At 47.3% G+C, this 22,419-nt stretch overlaps 1 protein-coding gene across 5 annotated transcripts in view; it reads right to left on the reverse strand.

Annotated features, from left to right (window-relative positions):
• Positions 1-15,622, reverse strand: part of ZBTB44 (zinc finger and BTB domain containing 44) — a 36,776-nt gene extending 21,154 nt beyond the window's left edge. For 2 of the 5 annotated variants that reach the window (XM_082330553.1, XM_082330552.1), the window contains exon 1: positions 15,424-15,622. The gene's annotated coding sequence lies outside the window, so the exon portion shown is untranslated. Of the gene's footprint in view, positions 1-3,961; positions 4,169-15,423 lie in introns of all 5 variants that reach the window. The other 3 variants (XM_082330551.1, XM_082330550.1, XM_082330554.1) reach the window with 3 other exon arrangements.
• Between the last annotated feature and the right edge of the window lie 6,797 nt (positions 15,623-22,419).

Below are 22,419 nucleotides of genomic sequence, written 5' to 3' on the forward strand. Positions count from 1 at the left end.
TAATTCATTTGAAAATTAGTTCTTTTTTATTTTTTAGTCTTCGGAGCACTAATATAGACCTGACCTTTAAGTAGTTCAAAGTAACTTCGCTCATTCTTACTGTTTCGAGGCTACCGAAAACCACGTTTTAGCAACAGTTACCAATTCATTTACACTGTTTTGGGACAATGATTAAACACCTCAAGTTTCTCTGCGTAGAAACAGCAAACATGTGAAAGTGTGCACCGTGTTGTGTAAATGGAAAAGAAACTGCAGCAGAATTGAAAAATATCGCTTGTGTGACCTGCCTGCTTCCACGTACCCAGAAGTTAGCTGCTTATTCACCTCCTGCCTAACTTTATGGCTCAAATAATTGGCTTTGAAACATAGTACCTATAATAATCTCATTTTTTTCTTTGGAGGAGTCAGTGAAGTAAACTCACAGAGCTGTTCACATGCGGTTTCTCACTCAGCTACATCATTGTACAATAGAAGTGAATAATTTCTTAGCACCACAAACCTACCACCCCACCTTTAACCTCTGTATCCTGACCGTGGCAATGTACGAAATATCATGAAAGCACTAAGTTTTCTGAATACTAAACCCAACAGACTTCAGATACCTAAATGCCACATTGGCTTTAGTGCCCAGAAAGCTCAGGCAATTCCCACCCTCGTGCTCACCAATCCCTCGGGTACGCTTCATTCAGCTGTGAGATCATGGTATAAATCAGATCACTGGTTATCTTTTCTTTTTTTTAATTTATTTTTAACCCAGACCACTCCTTGGGCACCGGTTACAGCACCATCCCATGAACAGTGGGAGCAGCACAGGCAAATCTCCCACGGGGATAAATGTGTGACCTGGACAACCTTCTCTCTGACAGCTTCTCACTGTGCTACACAGGTACCAGCACCCCTTGCTCCCCCAAACTAACTGGTTAGTATAATTAAGTTTATAATTGAATTAGAACAACTGCTCTTAGTGTGTACTTAGCTTCACGTTTGCCATTTCTGTTTCAGACTTGAAACACTTGTGTATCTAAACACGCATCTGTTTCCCCCAACACCAGCTGGGCTAATAAAAGGTATTATCTCCCACTACAAATCTTGCCTTGCTTCACTTGACAAAACTGCTGGCTGGAGCTGCCAAACTGTTCTCGTTTCAAACGAATCAACAGCACTTTCTAAATTTTTTTAAAAACCGTATTTTAAGTCAGGTCAGTAAACCTAGTTTGAACTCAGCTCACCACTGCCAAGCCTGACGGTATTTATGAAAAAGAGAAGGCAAACACAAGGTTCCTGTGCTCAAAATTACGTCAATGTGCAGTATTCACTTTGGTGTACTGGTATCCGTGGAATGCAAACCTGTAACCTTTAGCTACCGTGGGTGACTGGACCAGGGAAATGAACCATTCGGGTAAGTATGCAGTGTTTCAGAACTTCAATTTCCTCTAGGACAGCATACTTCAAACTGTAAGCGCACAAAGGAGCTAGTGTTAAGTTAGCTGCTTCATAAACACCGTTTTGTTAAAACCTGAAATAGATGCTGAGGAGCAGTCTATAAAGAGAGGCCGAGGTGGTACTACAGCCTGCAAAAAACAGGAGAGCATTCAGTACCGGGGCTGACCTGGTGCCCGGTCTCTCGGTTCGGGAACCAGACCTTTATTTTCCATACCACTCTCACCAAAATACCCCAAGACACTGAAATTGCTGCTGTGTCCCCTTCCTCCCAGCTTCACAGAAAAGCACAATTTTCAGGCATTTTTCTGTTTTAAGGAGTTTATCGGGAGCTTTTGTTCCTGGGCAGGGCTCTCAAGCTGCACGTTGGACAGTCCTCCGGGAAGACCTCTGTCTATCCAGGAAAGAATCGCTAACAGCCGGATAAGTGACTCTGGAGAACTCCACTCGGGAGCTTTAATGGTAGAGCAATTTCACGTAGCAAGCTGAAGACTTGAAATGCTACAATCCGTCTATTTATTGTTAGCAGTAATATTCCCTTTCACAGTTGAAGGCATATAAAAGAGGGTGTTCTGCTTTTCCTACGTACTCCAGAAGTACCGCATGTGATAAGGCCATTTATTTTGTAAAAACTGGGGTTTTGGCACATCACTTTCAACAAGTTCATGTGCCAGAGCTTTTGAGGCCATTGACTCCAGCTACCATTAGTGTCACTCACAAAAAGCATTTGTTAGCTTCTTTGTACTCACACACGAGCTTGTACCTACGTTCACCACTTAATTTTTTTTTTTAATTTTTTTTTCTCTCCAAGGATGCTACAGTGGCAAATTGCTTCTGAAGCAGCCACCTCTTCCTCTGAAAAATTCCTGGCAAAGAGACTTTGCAAAAGAAGGTTTTCCTAAATTTCAGTTACAGACCACCAGAAGCTGGTGCAGGAGGGTGGCAGGCAGTATTTCAGAACTAGCGTTAAGCTTCATAGAGGCAGACTAAAACACTATCAGGAAGCAGCTATGGTTTCAAACGTGTAAGTGCACACACATAATTTTAATTGATTCAGGTCTTTGTAAATAGCCTGCATAATCTTCAGATGAAAGATGAACTCTATGCACCCAGGCCTCTGCTTAACAGTTGTGGAAACTGCATTGTGGCAAGAAGCTCCCCCCCCAGTCTTGAATGAATCTGTAAGGATCTAGCGAAGTTCCTCGCGAGCACTTTAAGAGCTGAGGTTTACAAAGTCGAAGCACTAAGGCTGCAACTCTTGACAAAAAATTGCTGGAAAGATTTGCACATCTGGAAATCCTGAGCTGTTCCAGGGTCCGCGAAAACTCTACTTGCTTGGTACCAACCAAGGTAAACCTCTGCAGTACAGGAGACACAGAGGCAAGTGCAAAAGCACACATTATTCCTTTACTGTAAGTTCTCCAACAAACCAGGAATAGTATTTATCTCCAAAGGACAAGGAGAAAAAGCATCCAACAGCTCCTCTTCCAAAATAGTTACTCGGGAACAAGGAAGGCTCAGAGTATCCATGAAATACCTGTTTGATATTCCTAACAGATCTCTTAAGTTTCCCCCAAATTAAACCCTATAATAATAGAAAGGAAAAGCTTTAACTGTAACACGCCATGAGAAAAAAGAAGATGTGTGAGGGCATGGCAAAGTCCTAGATCGCTGTTACAGACTCACTCACATTATCATTGCTATTGAAAACATTAATCTTTAATGTGGATAGGAAAAGAACAACTCAGATGATGGAAAAGTGGATTTGCATGACGCAAATCTGGTAGGTGCATTTTAATTCTCAGAGCTGGTGAAAGCATCGAAACAAGTAGTGGGGTGCCAAAAAGAGCAATTTATTCTACAAAATGGTTTTATTGTAAATTGAGATGGTAGGTCAGCTGCAACAAAATAGTTCTGAAAGGATAAAATTAGAAAACATTTACATATACATTTTAAGGGAAAGTTCAGGGTGTCATTTTTGCAGTAACAACAGACTACCTGCCCCTCACAGCAGAACACAGACTATCTTGGACTGGTTTGCATGACTGGAGCTTCAGCTGGGCGTTGAATTTAGAGGGAGCCGATACCCCTCCTCTTCAACATGCCGTGGCTCCCAGCCACTTACCTCCCCTGCAATTTATCTTTCAAAACCCAGGTACCGTTTTTGGCAACTATGCTTTAATTGCCACTTTTTTTTTTTTTTTTTTTAAAAGGAGTTAATTAGATGAACTTCTTGAAGTGTATTCCCATACAAGAGATAGCAAAAGATTCAACTACTCTGGCTTTCCGTTCTAACTGTTATTAGCATCAAGGTTAGAAACCAATGCTGCTACTAAATGCACCGAACTCGAGCTCTCCACATGCTGGAACATGTGGTTTACTCAGTGGTGAGGAAACCGATATGCACCAGGTATGAAGCTAATGAAAGAGCTCCCATTTCTGTGCAAATTCCTAAAAACAGTTACAAAAATTCTCAGCTCTCTCCTCAGCTTTTGCCATGATGAGCCCAGGGCCTGCTCACCAAAATCGTTTTGTCATCCTCATTCATCACCTCGAAGTGGGTTCCAAAGTTTTGACTGAACAGAGCGTGCTCCGGGCCAGCACTCTCCCAAAACTCCAGCAGCCCGTCCCTCAACTGCCACTGCCCTCCTGGCACGCAGGGCAAGAAACGCGTCCACTTAGCGCGGCTGTCTTGACTCAGAGCTGATCTGAACAGAACTGAAGGGGCCTGTGAGAGAAGCCAAAATATCTTGTTAGAGACCCTGGTAACAACATATTACCAAATCTCCGCTGCGAGGCAGGATGGGGAAACGCACTGTTTTTCCAATCCACTTCTGCATATTCCAGTTACCCGATTTCAACTTTGTTCACCAAAAGACAGGCAGTACCTTAGCATGCTCTTCTATTTCCTCCTCGGTTTTGCAGATTTTTTTTAATTTTTTTATTTTTTTTTTTTTTTTTTTTTACACCACAGGTATTAAACACAAACAGCACAATACCTGCTGTTAAAGCAATAAAGACGAAGAATAAATCAGAAATATTTTCCTAGTTCCAAACGTCTCGGTTGTACTGGTTCTAAACTATCAAGCTCCAAGTAAAAAGTGTACAGATTCCAGAGTAAGAAAACCAAAGTCTTCCTCATGCTACAAGACTGCCTCAGCATACAAAAGCAGGATGTTTGCTGGATACACGAAAAAAGCAACATCTACTGTAATGAAAAGGAGGTGAACATGCCTACTAGTGTTATTTTAGAATATTAAAACCAACATAAAACACATCACAGAGCTGTTCCTCTTGTACCATGACGTCATAACAAAGAAAGAGCTGTAAATCACTAGTTAAACCGTCACTAATTTTCAGGAGCTGCTGTTTCTACATATAATGTGAAGCGCAATGTGTCTTAGGGATTTTTGTTTTCTCTTCCTGATTAGTCATTTGCATGGAAATTAAGAAGTTGGATGTAAAAATTCAGCAGTCATGTTCTGACAGCGTGGCAGGAGATATTAGATAAAGAGAGCCTGGGTTCAGGCCGATAGGAAGAAGTATTACAGCCTAAAGAGGAGCCTACGTTAGAGCCCAGCACGCAGCAGAGAGGATGGAGATGTGTGCGCCCAAACGAAGCTGGATCTGTCGATAACAGTGCCTCCACAAACCTTCGAAAACTTCCCGGTGATGGTACAGAACAAGGCACAGAACTTCTCAACTTGGGCCGACACATCATCCAGCGTGTCCTTTGCAGACTGTATCTGTTCGAAAGCCCCAAGCATGTCCTGGAACTCGGAAAGGAGCTCTTCCAACCCCTGCATCTGGCAGAATTTAGAAGTCATCTGCCTGACTGTAATAGATTACAGATGCCAAGGCCACGTTCATTAACTTCACCAGCAGCCACATACTTGCAGCAGACTCTCGTGCAGCTCTGGCTTGTCATTTCCTCGCGAAAGCGACACTTCTAGATTTATTCTTGTCCCTGATCGCCCTGTATATATGGCCTACAGGAAGCAGCCTGCAAGAGTTTCTTCTGACCGATCTCAAATTGGCAAGAGAATTTAATCCTACTGTAAACCTTTCTTTTTAATTCTATTGCAGGAACTGCACAGCACTTGCGTCTCGGGCAAATGAGAGACAAATGAGACTTTTGGCCTCTACAGCTGACAAACTCACAGCTGTCATGAGGCAGCTCTACAGCAGATAACCGATTCACAGATAAATTGGGAAATTATTAATTGTGAAGTGTCACAGAGCTGGAATTCAAGTCATACATTGCGAAATTTAACCTGCTAAATGGTCCCGTTGGCTTCTGGGCAACGAAAATTAGTCTGCACGGCATTGTAAATGGCCGTGGCCAACAGCAGACCCTTATGACTGATGGGAGAAGCTGAGAGCTGAGAACAGCTTGTAACCAAAAAAGCCTGGGAACCACTGACAGACAAGCGAGAGCTCTGTATGTAGGCACTGAGTGTGCTGGATTAATACAGCAACAAGATTAAAGCATAGCTACAACTCCTAGTGTAGATAAAACTTGAAGATTAAAGATCACGTTGTAGGTGTGTAAAACACATTACCACTCCTTTCATTAGAAGTCAATCTAAAAATGTTTCCATTAGACGCTGCTGTGATTACAAACATGCAAACTGATATTTTAATTCTCAAGGAAAAGGTGCTGGTGTACCAGGAGAAGAGGCAGGACTGTTCAAAGGCTGTCTCGTTTCGTGGTACGCACCTGCCAGAAAGCTTGGCAACATTAACTCTGTGTTAATTTTGTCTCTCAAATATTTAGTGCAGAAGCTCTGACTATTTAAAAATATAACCATGCTTTCATCTCTCAAAGATACACCATTATAGGTGTTTGCGTACAACTGCAGAAATCTGGCTAAATGAAAACAATCTGAAAAGAAGAATGAAGAATAAGAAAACAAACAGAAAATGAGACACCACCTGTGTTTACTGAAGCTAAAGTATGTCAAACTGCCCCGATAATGTGTTTTTCAGAAAAAAAGGAAATGCCACATAGGATGAGAACTTCATTAAAACGTTTGAATAACAGGACATACAGAGCTATTGGTGAAAACAAGATGAACAGACAAACTTCAGCTACGGAGCCGGCTGAAAAGAAGTAGTTCATATACTTGAAATAACAGGTTAAAGAATTCGCCTGTGAAGTGCCATAAGGACTTGTTTTAGCAATGATCTCTGAGTGTTTCCGTAAAGACACTGGCTCAAAAAATGCTGATTTAAAGGTTAAGACGTATCGTCAGCACGATGCATAAAAACGAATGAGTGAGCATCAGAGCCCTAGGAACAGAACGAAATTCACGGGAAACCCAACAGTATGAAATTAAAACCTCGACCTTATATACTAGGGAGCTAGTAACGGACTCGACCGATAATCTGGAAGCTAATTAGTTAAAAGTGACTTTGGAGAAAGATCTCCACAGTGTTAAATTAAACCGAACAGCCAACTGAAAGGCCCACAGAACAACCAGACTACTTTAATACCTCATTTTTTGTCAGGTATTTGCCAATGTCTATTTTAACCTCCTGAAAGGTTCTCAAGGGGGTTTTTTGGAGTTTTTCTTCTCTGCGCAGCTCCCCCTTCACGTGTCTGTAAAGTAAACTACGCTTAGATCTTTTCAGAGCATCTGACTTAACCAGACGATGTTTCAGCTAGAAACATGTACTAGCTAGAACTGATAGGGCATACATTAAGTGCACTGATCAGCAAGACAGTTCTTAATCTCGGGATCTAATTAAAAGAAGAGATTACAATAATCAGGGCAGTACAGTAGTGTGTGCCATATGTAAATCATTGATCTGACACCACTGACTGTTTTTACGCAACAGCTAGAAGACAAGATGTTTCTTGAAGCCATTTACAGCTACGTAAAGAAGAGAGACATTATTTTCTTAAAAGACTCTGTACCTTTCTACATAACTGAGGTCCGCTGGCTCCAACAAATTCCACGTTTCATGCAACAGCTGAACTCTTAAATATTTAAGATTTATCTGGGGAGAATTTAAAACAGTAACTTTGCACCACTCGGGTGCAGAACAGGCAAAGAGCTTCAGGAATGCAATCAGGTCCAATATTTTGGCTACTCTTTATGCATAACGACATGCAAGAAACTCCACACATTTTCATAGCCTGTATGCCCCCCCCCCCCCCCCCCCCCCAAGTCTTGTTTTCCTTAGCCATGACAGAGTTTTTCAAGTTTTGGTGTGATCATTTGAAGTCGGCTCTTTCAGAGGACAGAACGTTACCATTCACTACTTCAAAGGATCCAGATTTAACTTGTTGCCTTTTTGAAGCTGCAGTGCAAAGTATAAACTTTTATGTGCCCTATATAGCTTTCACATGGTTGAATAAGCAAACTAGATAAATGCCACTTTCCCCAGCCTCCAGCGCTTTGAACTTTTCGTTGTAGGAGTCTCACATTAGTGTTCCGTATAACACATAAAAGCAAATTTTCTGATAGTACTTAAAACTGAGGCTCATTTAACAATACGAGCAGTAACTGCTAAAAGGTCTTGTTATATACTGAGTTACATTTGTTCTCATAATAAAAATTAATGTGACCTTCACTAGACAGAACGTATTGAGATATTTCACAACTGATTCACTGCCCTACAATTTCTGTTTTTCACCAGTTCTCTGAAAAAGCACACGATCAAACTATTAGATCGCTAGCTTAACAGTGGTTTGCCCTGAAAGCTCATGCTAGAGATGTTTGTGCCATCAACATATGAGCAAATCTCCATCTGGGTTTTTTTTACTAGAATAAAAGCAACAAGTGAATTCACAGTCCTCTTCCTATCCTCACATAGGCAAGCCCCACAGAATGTAATCAGATTATACTGCATGGACCCATGTGTTACATCCCTGAGGCACGCATTCAAAGTTAACCACTCTTTCGATGACAGTGTTCACGCGTAATTTTTATGCGATCTTAATACCGTCTTTCCACTTTTGCTCCGTGCAAATTCAGGTTAAATTTTTGCCTAATTTCTCAGTGTAGAAAAGCCATTACATGACCGTTTCCCACTCTGTGTAATAAAAAGCAAGGCTTCGGTTTTGTTGTCTTTGGTCTTTAACGGCAGTGCAAATGAATGACACAAAACAAAAAGTTGAACATTAAAGTCTTCCAAGTGCTGCAAACTGCCAAAAAATATGCATAAAGTACTTTTATTTGTCACGTGGCAGCAACCTTCTAGTTTAAACTAATTCCAGAAAGCTATTTTTTCTTGTTTTACCATGGCTACCATGTCCATTCCAGTCTTCACTTTCAGAAGCTCTGCAAGCGTATGAACATAAACTTATGAAAAATATACATCAAAAAGACTACTCAAGCCAACCTCCACAATTTGTAACAAAAGCAAAAATCTCCAAGCCCTTTTTGGTGGCACCACGTGAAAGAAATATCAAGGAAGATGGCATGCTTTTTGTATCTGCATACCAAAATATTCTAGTACGGTTCAAGATTTTTTGGTAGCACTACTACATGAGATCCATGAAAGAGTCAAAAGGAAAATAAAAATAAATAGCAATACTATCTGTGCTTCCTCACACACGTGTACGCCTATTTACAGAATAGTGCCAAGTCCTACTACACGTCTTTGAAGAAAGGGCCTCGTGTTTTCAGACACAAAAGGGTCAATTTCAGAGATCATTTTAACCAATAGCACAGTGAAAACCACACTTGGAAAAGAAATTATTTCTTCACTTCCTCCAAGACAAAACCAGGGCCTAAACGGGTGCGTTACGTCCCAGGAGCTGCCAACAGCAACCCAAATGAAGAACCCCTCCTCTCCGCTATCACCCCCAAGCTGTGCCTCCTACCTTATTGTGCACGAGGCTTTAATTTTTGTCACTTGGAAATGACAAACCTGTCTCCTCATTTTACAGAAACAAATGACTGTAACTGCATATCACAATCATTCCGTTTGTGACAGTCAAATTTGGCTAAGTGCTAGTTTTTACTAGTTCAGCACAAAGCTTACCTGTCAACCGATTTGTTGTTTGAAGTATTCAGGTTTATTACAAAAAATGACAGCTTTCCTTCTCTCACTTTTATTCCAGATTAGCAAGGAAGCGTTACACCTTAATGAAATCCACGTTAACTACAATAAACGAATTTTTCTGAGGTCCAAGGCAAATCTTAAATCTCCCTGAAGCACGCTAGCCCCATTAACGCCCGAAGTACTGGAAGCCTGCGCTGACAAGCAACACCACGGAAAAACCTGCGTAAAGAGCAAAAGGGAGAGATCAAGGCAAAGTCACACATCGCGTACAATCTGAAGAGGCAAAAAGGCATAGCTAATCCAGACAGCATGGACGGCGGCCAGCTAGTCAAGGTGTCACAGACACATAAACAAGCAGCCACCTTTCCAACGGAAGCGGCTATAAAGAATCCTGAACAAGTTTAAGCAAGGCAGGAATGTGGTTGTGTCATCACCCTTTTAGCACTATGCGTACCCTTTATTTTCCTAATGACTCATTTATGCAGATAAACTTAAATGCCTAAAAGGAGTTCTTCTTGGCCCCAAAAACTAAAAATCCTTGTATTTATCCACAAATCACGTTATCAGGTGAGCAGCAACTATACAGGCTTTCTACCTTCATTCCCTTGTATGGCCAAACCCGGACTGGCAGAACCGTATCCATGGTTCAGGCTGGGGATAAGGAGAGTTCTGTGGGGTTTTTTTAAGCCTTTAGCGTCTTTACTAACATTTCACGGGAACTTCTCAGAGCAGGTCTTTCTTAACAGGGGTATTTATCCACTTAAAAAAAAAACAAAACAACAAGATGCTAAAAGAAAACTACAGAAACTGTCAGACCTGCAGAGGTCCAACACTATGTAAATATCTGCCCCTAACATGGGACCAACTTGCCCCTTAACCCACCAGTTATTCCCAAACCCACTAGTGATTTCTAGGGCTCTTGAGTCTCCATAGGACATGGCATCTTCACGCTCCCAAAAGACTTAACTCTAGCAAGTACCCACCATAACTGCAGTTCTTCCATAAAGCACTCTTGGCAATATCCAAATACAAATGCCGTATCAACTACCATCTGTAGCTAGATTTATAAACTACGATCTTCAGTATCTGTAACTGTATTTCCATGAAAATAGCTCTCACTACAATTACTATGTTCATTTGTACTTTTGAATATAAAACATTACACATAGTAAATGTTTATAATATTATCACAGATGAGCTACAAAGTGCTCCTTTATTAGAAAGCATCTCTTAATGCTCTGAAAAAACTGCCTTTATTCAGTCTTGGCTAAAGCAAGCAAACAAATGTGGTCAAATCACCTCAAAACAATACAGCAGAGCTCAAAGGAAAAAAAGGGGGATGTAGAACAGCCTCCGCAGACAGATGTACTAAATAGACTGGGACAATACAGCTTGGAAAAGAAAAAAAAAAAACCCAAAGAGAGAAAACTGAGAACACAGAGATCTACAAAATTGCAAATGAGGTGGTGACTGGGAAAAGATTCTCTATTCTTTCTCATACTACAAAAACTAGGAAGCACTCAATGAGATTACCATTCATCGGGTTTAAAACAAAACAAAAAAAGCCAAAAGCCAGGAAATTATTTTTGCACAAATTGTGGGCTTCATCGCGTGGTATACTGTGGAAGCTACAGGCATAAGCTGTTCAAAAGGCCTAGGCAAATCCATAGATGACAAGTCCCACAGGCACTATTAAACATGACTGCCAGCGCATACCCTCTAGCTCGGGCCACCTCCAACCCTGCACCGCTGGCAGACGTACGGAGGAGCAGTTACTGCACTGCCTATGTATGCTCTTCCACTTTCCCTCTAATGATTCACTTCTGACCACCGTCACAGACCACATGCTGAGCCCAACACACATTTTTTTTGCAGTCCTTATTATCCCATCATTCACGTACTGTGATAAACCTGTTCATGTGAAATAATTACTTCCCCAGCTCTAAATTGGAATATATTAAAAACATTCTACCTACAAATAATGCGCAGTTTAAGTCACTTCCTTAACTTGATTAAATGAAATGTAAGAATTAAATGAAATGCCAAGCGTTTACAGTTCCTCTCTTCCCATCCGTACGTGCGAATGCCATTTTATTGGGTTTGCAGTTCGTTCCCTACCACCACCATTTCATTTCGGCACCTTGTACAAAGCAATACTGGACATTTGTTTTCATCCAGTGAAACCATTAGAAGAATCAATTTGGTCTCCAAGGCAAGTTAAGAGTAATGGACTCCTATGTTTACTCAGCAATAAGTACACAACTATTTAATTAGTTCTATATGCTAGAAACTGCATCTTTCGAGGCAACGGCAGCAGCCACAAAGAGTGAGGCGTTTCAACTTCTCAGGTAAATCAATGTTTTCAATATTTTTTTTTTCTGCTTATAGCTGCTGAAATGCTGACCACCTACTTCCATATCAAAATGCTATTACAGGTAGAGGCTCATCTCCCACCCAGTTTTGTTCCCGCAATCTTACACGACACTTTTTCAAAGAAAACAAGCAATTAAGTTGCTGCCCCTTTTCAGCCACACGCGATTCCAAGATTGATGTCATATTTCAAGCGACAGACTGTGAACGCGCTCTGCAACTGTGGCATTTAATTTAGAAGTCAGCACTTGACACGTTGAAGTATTTGGAATTCCTGAAGTCTGGCTGTCTGCACAGTTGCATAATTTGAGCCGGGATAACCTACTTATAACCGGGCGAGATAGAAGAATGTCAACAGACAATCCCTTCTGCGTCAAGGGACATCTCCTTCCTCGTCACGTGCCAGCAAGAGCATCACTGCTTTGTCACAGCTTGACTTTCTTCTTGTTTAAGCTAGTGGATTACAATGCCTAAAAGGAGGGAAGTTAAACGTATCGCCAGATCTTCTCACAGAAATATACTCAAACATTCTCAAAGACCATTGAAAAAGAAGTTTACCAGATGTCACAGACAATGCCAGCGCAATGCCAGATGTGAAGAAAGCACGACAAGCGCAAAGCAGCCAAGACCTTCTCTTAGTCAGTGACAGGTCACGCAAACACCGTTCACCTCACAGCACGGGCATCACACGTCCATTCACAAGAAGGACATAAAAATAAAAAGCCTCCTCCAAGCAAGTCATGGGACACAACCAAAAATAACGTTCGGACGCTTGTTCAGCTTCACACGGGGGCGAAGCTGTATTTGTTTTTGATCCTCCTAGCAAACAGCTGACCAGACCCTCCTAACAGCACACATTTGCTACAGACACCACAGAACGAAACCACCCCTTTTAAAAGTTGCCAGAGTTTGTGATTAACCTCCTGTTGCAACAAACATGGCAAGGATTCAGTTTCACTTGCTGACTACTACTGTTACGTATTTACAGAAGAAATACATAAGGACACTCCCCCCCTCCAAACCTCACAGTCACAAGAGGAGGAATTCTCTCACCCTGTAAACAAAACCAGCGCGAGACCTTCCGTCCGGGAAAGCGAGCGCGATCCTCCCTCCTGACAAGTCAGCGTCCGTGCAACATCCACCTGGGGAGACTAAAGCAGGGCTGGAAATTCCCTTCCCCTGGAAAGGGACTGCTTGGAGTGTTCGCACCAATTAAAGTTTCGGATTAAAAACAGCTGTTTAAATAGAAGTAGTCCCCAGGGAGAGACACTTACAGCATTGTAACTGGTTTCTGGTATAAACAGTTTTACATCAATGGAGGCATTTATACTAGTAGAGCTGTGTCTAAGCTAGCAGGTTAACACTTGTTCAGCTCTATCTCCTTAAATAGATGCAGTTAAACCCAGGCAAGGTCTCCAGGTGCATCACACCTCACACCTGCGTGACGCGTAGACGTCAAGCTGTAGTAAGAGACCTCGATGGCAGAAGAAAAGCACGTTGCACTCAAAATACCCTGAAAAGACTCCTGGATGCTAGCCTGTGACCCGCCTGCACTAAAGCCATGCCGACTCAGTGTCACCTTGCAGGGTCCGCAGAGCGGTGCCGCAGGCGTGCCCCGCACAAGATAAACAACTCGTCACCCCGTCTATGAAAACACGCAGCTAGAAGCCGGGGATCAACTCAGGAGGTGAACTGGGTGACCTCCACCTATGTAAAAGCTAAGCGTACTAGACACCTCAAAGACAAATAAAATAAAAATTAAAAAAAGAGGAAGAGGAAAAGCCTCACGTCAGGCAGAAGCACAGAGAGAAAGCAGGGGCAAACATGTAAATGGGAAACCTGAGAAATTCCCCATGTGGGTACAGCAAACCAAAGACCTCATGTGAGGAAAATTATGAAAGCAGGAGACTTCTAGAAACATGCAGCATAGATCCTGGGCTGGACAAATTATGTATATGACCAGAAAAAGAGAAACAATGCATTTTAGACCTGTGGTTTCCAACTTGGGATCTGCAGATACCTATGAAGTATGCAGACTACTTCTTTTTACTCTGGCGGACTGTTCAGAAAACAAAAACCAAAAGGCGAAGCAAAAAACAAGGTAGGCTTAACCTGACTGTATCGCACTGCAGTATCAGCAGGGCACATGAAGAAAAAGGGTTGAAAGTCTCAGTCATGAAAGATGTAACAGGCAGCCAAGAAGAGATAGGGAATGGGTAAGAACGGGTGACCTCTCTGGCACGTGTAGCGAGGAAGTGCTACAGTCTGGGGGCAGGCACCGAAACAGCTGCCGCTGGGTGTCTGTGGGAACACGCAAGACATGAAAGGACAAACAGTGGAAACCTTCTCCCTGGAAGAGTGCAGGAGAAATGCCTGCCTGCCTCCCCAGGGCTACCGGTGAAAGGCTGCCTGCACCTTTCCTGATGTGTGCAAACACGCACAACGCAGGACGCACCGGCTTTGGGTGGGATAACCCTGGTGGTGTGTGTATATATATGTAGGAGGAGACAGATCCTCCCTCTTCAGTGGGCAGAACAAGCTCCACAGCGCAAACAGGAGACGGGCTCGTCCCTTAGGCTTTGGTGGAAGATATCTGCATGTCTATTCGGTTGGGAAAAAAAAAACAAACAAAAACAAAAAACAACTTAGCAGCTTTTCATAGACAGGAAGAAGCCTCCTGGGTGTGTGTATTTAACAGGCTGTGGTGGTCAAGCGTGGAGGCATTCCCCAGCACACCTGCGTGTGGAAAGAAGTACAGCAGATTTTGCAAGGCAGCGGTACCCTCGCCCTGCGTGTATGAAAGGAGGCAACAGGCTCTTGGCAAGCAAGAAGCAGGCTCTACCCCCCCCCCCAGCATCTGCCAATGTTTATGTTTGTATATAGGAAAATAACCCCGAATACATGGAAAGAGAGCAGAGAAACATGCAACAGATCTTGGCAGAGGAGCGCTACGATATCCTCATCATGCGTGGACACCGGTGCAAGCAGAGGCAGCACAGCAGACCCTGGCAGATGGGCAGTAAATATGCAGAAAGGGGTGTTGTAGGGAGGAGAAAGAAAAAAAAAAAACCAACAACCAAACAGCAACAACAAAGGGACAGCAAGCTTTGCTTAACAGCTAGTGGGAATCCCTCTTTTCCTCCCATAAGGCTGCAGTGGAAAAGGGAGGCAGCAGGTATCCCGCTGGGATGCAGGAGACAACACAACTCCCCCCCCCCTCCACCCCCGAAAAAAACTACATATTTGTGCGCCCAGGCAGCCGAGCGCACCCACGGGCTTCCACAGGCGACGCAACTCCCTCGGGATGCGTGTAAACACGGCGCACACCGGGCAGCGCGACCGCCCCGGGGCTGCCCGCAGGGGGGTAAACCCCCTCCCCGGGAACCCGCCGGGGGACGCCGGTCACGCCACACCTCCCCCCGCCGCGGGAAACACGCGTGTACAGCGCGGCGGCGGGGGGCGGGGGGGGGGGGGAAGACGGGGACGGACCCGCGGGGTGCAGCAGTCAAAGCCCTCCCCCGGGTGGGCGCCCGCCGGAGGGGAACCAACGGCCCCAACGGCCGCCGCGCCAGCAGCCCCCCCCGCAGGCCCGCTTACCTGCCGTCGGTGGGGCCGGCTGGGCCCGGCGTGCAGCGGGAGGCCGAGCCCCCTATCTGGGGCCGCGCCGCGGCCCTGCCTGGGCCATGACGGGGGACCGGGAGGCGGCGGAGGAGGAGGATGAGGAGGAGGAAGACGAGGCCGCCACCGCCGCCTCCCCCTCAGGGGAGAGAGGGAGAGGGGGGCGCCGCGCGCGAGCCCCCCCGCGTGAGGTGTGCGCGGGGGGGGGGGGGTGGGGGTGTGCACGCGGCGGCGCGCGCGCGGGCCGGCTCGAGGGGCGGGGCGGGGCGGAGGGGAAGGGGGGCGGGGGCGGGGGGGGGGTCCCGGCGGTGCGAGCTCCCGCGCGCGCCGCGCCGCCCGGCCGGGCACTTTGTTTGTGTCCCACAATGCAGCGCGGCGGGGCGGCGGGGGCGGGGCGGCGGCGGGGAGGAGGGGCGCGTGCGCGGGGCGGGGCGGCGGCGAGCGGGCGGGACGGGGGCGCCCCGCGGCGGGGCGGCCCCCCGGGGACGGGGCCGTGCCCACCGTGCACACCGGTGCGTGCACCCCGGGGACGGGACCGTGCATCCCAACCCCCCGGTGCTCCGGTGCGTGCACCCCGGGGACGGGACCGTGCCCACCGTGCACACCGGTGCGTGCACCCCGGGGACGGGACCGTGCACACCGTGCACACCGGTGCTCCGGTGCGTGCACCCCGGGGACGGGACCGTGCATCCCAACCCCCCGGTGCTCCGGTGCGTGCACCCCGGGGACGGGACCGTGCCCACCGTGCACACCGGTGCGTGCACCCCGGGGACGGGACCGTGCATCCCAACCCCCAGGTGCTCCGGTGCGTGCACCCCGGGGACGGGACCGTGCCCACCGTGCACACCGGTGCGTGCACCCCGGGGACGGGACCGTGCACACCGTGCACACCGTGCACACCGGTGCGTGCACCCCGGGGACGGGACCGTGCCCACCGTGCACACCGTGCACACCGGTGTGTGCACCCCGGGGACGGGACCGTGCCCACCGTGCACACCGGTGCTCCGGTGCGTGCACCCCGGGGACGGGACCGTGCACACCGTGCACACCGTGCACACCGGTGCGTGCACCCCGGGGACGGGACCGTGCATCCCAGCCCCCCGGTGCTCCGGTGCGTGCACCCCCGGGGACGGGACCGTGCCCCCCGGTGCTCCGGTGCGTGCACCCCCGGGCCAGAACTGTGCACGCCGTGCATCCCAACCCACCGGTGCTCCGGTGCACGCACCCCGAGGACAGGATTGTGCATCCCAGCCCACCGGTGCTCCGGTGCAACCACCCCCGGGGACAGGACCGTGCACACCATGCATCCCAACCCCCCGGTGCTCCGGTGCGTGCACCCCCGGGCCAGCACTGTGCACGCCGTGCATCCTAACCACCCGGTGCTCTTGTGCACACACCCCCGGGGACGGGACTGTGCATCCCAGCCCCTCCGTGCTCCAGTGCACGCACCCCCGGGGACAGGACCGTGCCTCCCAGCCCCCCGGTGCTCAGGTGTGTGCACCCCCGGGGCCCAAGACTGTGCAGAGCGTGCATCCTAACCGCCCAGTGCTCCGGTGCAAGCATCCCCGGGGACAGAACTCTGCACGCCGTGCATCCCAACCACCCGGTGCTCCTGTGCATGCACCCCCGGGGACGGGACTGTGCATCCCAACCCACCGGTGCTCCGGTGCATGCACTCCCAGGGCCCAGAACTGTGCACACGGTGCATCCCAACCGCCCGGTGCTCCAGTGCATGCACCCCCAGGGCCAAGACTGTGCAAACTGCCCTCTAGTTTGCATCCGTCCCAATCAAGTTTACAGTTAACAAGTCTCTCATTAATCCACTCCTATAATTTGGCCCAAGTCTGCGCTAACTCGGGGTAAGCGCAGCTTAATTCAACGTGATTAGTGCAACCGTTTGCTCCATGACTTGTTTTACAGTGGGTTTTTTTTGTTGTTCTTGGGTTGGGTTTTCTTTTTTTGCGATGAGCGCTCAGTAAATTGAAGCAGGAAACAGATTGAAAGGCCGCCATCCAAAAATGTTAATCAGCAGTAAAAAATTTAAAACCGGCCCCTGGAAAACGCCACGCTGCTCTGTTGGCAAAAACAAAAAATACCCGAGGCCAAACTCCCCGCGCTGTAGTAAAAACCCTGGGACCATTTTAGATGATTACTTGCAAAATTGGGGAGAGAACCAGAGCCCCAGCAATCTCCAGGGTTGGACTCTCTGCTGCTTAATTTTCCTTTCGCTTCCTCTTATATTGGCTTTATATTCGCAGGAGCTGTATTGCAACCCTGATGCACGGCAGCCTCCCGTTGCAATCTACTCCTGTGCAAAGCAGGAGCAAAACAGCACCGATTTCAGCAGGTTGCACGTGTACACGGCTTGCTCCCGCTTTAATAAGACATCATTTGCAAGGCAAGGAAGAATCTGCTCCTGGCTATCCGTGCTAACTCCTGAATCACAGAGGATTAGTAAAAAAACTCAGACTGCCATCCCTCACCTTCAAAATGCTGCTCCGAAAAGTGTCAAGCTGGGGGTGTTTGATGGTGAAACTGTTGTAGATCGAGTGATTTTAGTCAACCGACAGCTGATGCCGTTTCCTGAAGACGCTGAATCCAACGTGCCTTTTCTTGCTGACTCCGTAGACATGGGTGCAGCAGGTTGTGGAATTGCTTCAAAATGCTGATTGGTAACCATTTCATGATTAAAGCTTCGGGTTCCTGCAGCAGACGGTTGGTCATGACTGTGGGTTGTTACGCTTGCTTGTGTCCTGCTTGTCGCTTGCACTGAGCAGGTCATGGGCTTTGCACGGGGGGGATATAGGGTCCGAACAACCCGAATTCGTGTCTGGAAGACAGTGAAATTCAGCATGGTCTATGTCCTCACCATGCTTCAGCAAAATAACAAAATCCTCCGAGTAAAGCATTTAAACCAACAACCTTTAAACGTGTGGCCTGGAAATAAGCCATACAACTGCCCAGCAAAACACCACTGTGGCTTTCTTTTTTAGGAATTAATTCATTACACATCAACACCCCGAGAATAAAGCACGGCCCCAGCCTCAGGCAAGCGATAGGGCTGCAGGCACCCGGCTGGGATGCCCAGGCTTCCCCTGGAGCAGAGCTGAGCACGAGATGCTCGCCTGGTGCGAATCGGCGTACGGAGGTTGGATTTGCCTCCGAATCAACGGCGTTTCCCCGATAAAAGCAAGCTGCCTTGCAGGCGGCGGTGTTTGCAAGGAGGAGAGCTGGCCCGCACACATGCATTGATTTGTCCCCGCCAAAATCGCCATGTCTTTGGCGATTCAAACCTATCCCTGCTAAAAAAAACCCAACAAACCTTTATTTAATTTCCCTTTCTCCCCTTTCCTTACCGCCTCCCGCAATGGCACACCCGCCTCCCAGCCGCCATCTCCGCGTGGCTCGTTAGGGTTCCAATTAATGGCAGGGCGTTCGGGTGCGGGAAGCCGGTAGGGTTGGGATACAGAGAGCTCTCCGCATCCTCACCGCGGAGGAGCACATCAGCCTCCCCAGCCCGACTCCGATATTAATTTCTTCCCACTCGGCCACTCCACAGGCTGTTTTATTAATAACAATTTATTAGCCCTTGATACCTGAAGAGGTTCTCCAGCGATTCCCAGAGCCGGGTCGTTTGCTGGAGTAAATCCGGGAGGGAGCTGTATTGATTTACGCCTGCTCGGGTTTCCTAAGCTACCGGGTCATCCTTTATTACTGTTTGCTTTTTCTGCAAAGTTGAGTTTCTCAGTGAGAGGCATTGCAATAAATTGCAGAGATACTGATTCCCGGTATTTTCCCGGTAAGGGGATTTGCTCTTACACACATTTTACAACATCGTGGCCTCAATTCATGGACATGGATGGAGCAACACTGATGTAAACCCTGAGTAATTCAGTGGTAAATCTGCTCTGTGCATCTATTGAGGGTGAGCCTGCGCTCATTTATAGAGACCTACAGGGACCTCAGGGGGCCCTGGCTGAACCGGCTGGAATTTGACGGGTATAAAACACCAGCAGAAAAATGAGGAGAAAGCATTGAGGGAGACTCATAGCCTCCACCTTCGGCATTTAAATGGGATGCAATGTGCCGGAGCCGGGGATGCTTAGCAGAGCGGTCATCGCTCTCGGGGCTTGCTGCCAGCGGCCGCTGCGAGGAAGGGGGTCCCGTCTGCAGCACGATGGAGGCGGCAGGAGGCTGTGCTGTCCCCTTAAAGCCCTCCTTGTCCGTCTAAACAGAAATCGTGGTTTCCCATCCACCCAGAAGACACCCAGCTGCGTCTCCCGTCCATCACTGGGGTCTGGCCTCTTGCTTTAATCCTTGAATCTCTCCCTTCCTGGCTTGCTCACTCCATCCAAGCAACCGGAACATGCAATTCCTGGCTGGAGGCTGTTTTACCCTCTTTTTGCAGCCTGTGGAATATGTTTTCCTTCGCTTCAGCAGCTCTTGGAGCAGATCCCATGCTGCTAGGAGCCTGCTTTCCTGCTCCTGGCAGGATGCATCCATTAACACCGAAAGCAAATGACACCTTGCCTGCGCAGCCTTCCTCTCCCCTCCGTGACCTTGGCACCCACAGAGGGAAAATCTCTTTGCTCCCACCCTCGAGGACTCGCTGCCTCCTCCTTAATTTAGCACCGGTGTGCAGGAGCCGTCTCCTCTCCATTCTCCTGCCTGTTGTAGTCCCCAGGGCTCGGTTAATTTGCTTTAGCTCAATCCTGCTGACTTCTCTCTTTGGCAACCCCTGATTTTCTCCTGGCATCGGGAGGATTTGGGCTTTATGTCCTCTGAGAGTGCTTTGCCTGGTCCTTGGCAAGCACAGTCCCGGGGATTAAAGCATCCTGGTCGGCAGGAGAGGAGGCTGAAGCGGGCAGTTTAGGAGAGGAGCCTGTTTTCTAAGATGCTCTGAATTGCAACAGCCCCTCTGAAATGCCATCGCCCAGAAGCTCTGGGAACCAGACCGCCTGCTTGGGCAACTGAGGATGGATTTAACAGGCATCTGTTTGGAGAAAGAGAGATCTAGAAGAGCAGAGGGGTCGTAAGACCGGGATGGATGAGCTGAGCAGAGGATAAGGGCAGAAAAGGAACATTATGGTCCTAGGACACATCAGGAAGGATGTTTCCATCAGGAATAAGGAAGGATTTGTGGCTGGAGCACCAGGTGCTGGTGTGACCTCGCTGGGACACCGTGGTCACTTCCATCCGGGAATAATACATTCAGCCCAGAGCAGAGGAGGGTATTTTATGAGCTGAGCCTACGGAGCTTGGCTTGCAAAATTTAGCAAAATAAGGCTGAAAGAGGGTACAACTCTTGTCTACGAACACATGGGAGGGGAGGTATAAACCAAGGAGAGAGGAAAGCTGTTCAACTAAAGAACAGCATTAGCACAAGGACAAGGGGGAGCAACTATCCAGCAATATCTGGGGCTGGAGATCAGGAGAGCCCAGCCCCTGGAGGGAGGAGGTTTTGGAAGAAAGGAGCAAACCGCCATTTCAACACGTACCTGGTGATGTTCATGCACAGAGGAGGCCGCCCGTGGCATCCTACATCCTCTGCAAGTGCCTTATGAGAGGAAATATGCCGATAAAATATCATTACCCCTGGTTGGGGAGCAGCACTATTCGCAACACAGGGTGGGGGGGTCCAGCCGTGGGTCGACCCGGAAAATTTCCCCTAATGGGACTACAGAAATGCATCTCTCTGCCTGCCAGTCCCCGTTGCCTCTGGGGTACCATCGTGGATACAGTGACAGAGAAGCTCCCATAAGGTTTATTTTCTTATCCCACTATTCTTTTTTAACAGTTAAATTATGATGGTTACGCTGCTATGATTCATTAAAGGCTTTTTCCTACCCAGTAATTTCCCAAAGCCTTTCGCATTGTTTGAAATTCCAATTATTCAGCTCAAACCCAGCGATGGCAACAAAACGACAAAAAAGAAAGGTGGGGGAAAAGCTGGGGCAGGCTGCTGCCTTAATGAGCCGAAAGCCAGGACCCGGCTGTACGGGCGCCAGGGGAAGTCATCTAAAATGAATGTCACACCTGGTTATAAATAGGGTGGCATGCGTCGCTGTGCCCATTAACGTAGTCACACGTCCCACGGCGATGGGTTAACCCTTTCCCTCGCCCTCCCACGGGGCTAAACATAGGCAGCCTCTGCCCAGCTGCGGCAGCAACATTTTCTAGCCCCATCAGTGGATGGAAATCACCCATGTACAGATAATAAACCACAGCCACTATTCAACATCAGGCTGTGCTTTCACCTAGGACATCTAGCAGCAGAGCCTGTTTGACCCAAGCAAAGACAGCCAAATTACCTTGTAAAGAGCCCATGCTTATTCCAATGAGATAGCTCCAAAAACTGCGTCGCCATATCCCAAATTTCAGCACTCCTGTGTTTCAGAGGACAGCACCGCACCTAAAGAGACAGCACCGAGTTCCCACTATCCATGGTTATTATATAGTTAAGCAAAGGAGCCAGCAACCCCTCTGTTTTAGCCCTGTTTAGGCTGTATGTCCTCCTAGTAAGTAGCAGAATTATCTATACGTACGGACGTATAGAGAGGAGGTAGGTGCTCATAAGCAGTCTGCAAAACAGAGATGATTCAAAATTGGTGGGGAATAATTTTTGCTCCCTGGGTTTTGCCTACTCTGTCATGTAATGTCTTGGTTTAGCATCTCAAAACCGAATTAACCATTTATTTATAGCTGAATAAGCTATGGAAAAGGGGAGATTTAAAGTGTTGCTCTTGGGATGGAGATAAAAAAAATATATCCTGAGAAAAGCGCAAATAGAGACAAATGCGAAGAGGTAGGAGGCAGGAAATCCTTTATTGAAGGGGTAAAGGCAGAATCACAAACAGACTGTTTTCAAAGTTAAAAACAAATACAAACAAAAGGCTAAAAACCAGAAAATGGTATTTATTTTCCCCCCTTAAAAGGAAAGTCCAAAGCTTAATTTTGGTTGGATTTGTTATGCTT

This window comes from Platalea leucorodia, assembly GCF_965183815.1.
Source record: "Platalea leucorodia genome assembly, chromosome: 20".
Taxonomy (NCBI): Eukaryota; Metazoa; Chordata; class Aves; order Pelecaniformes; family Threskiornithidae; genus Platalea; species Platalea leucorodia.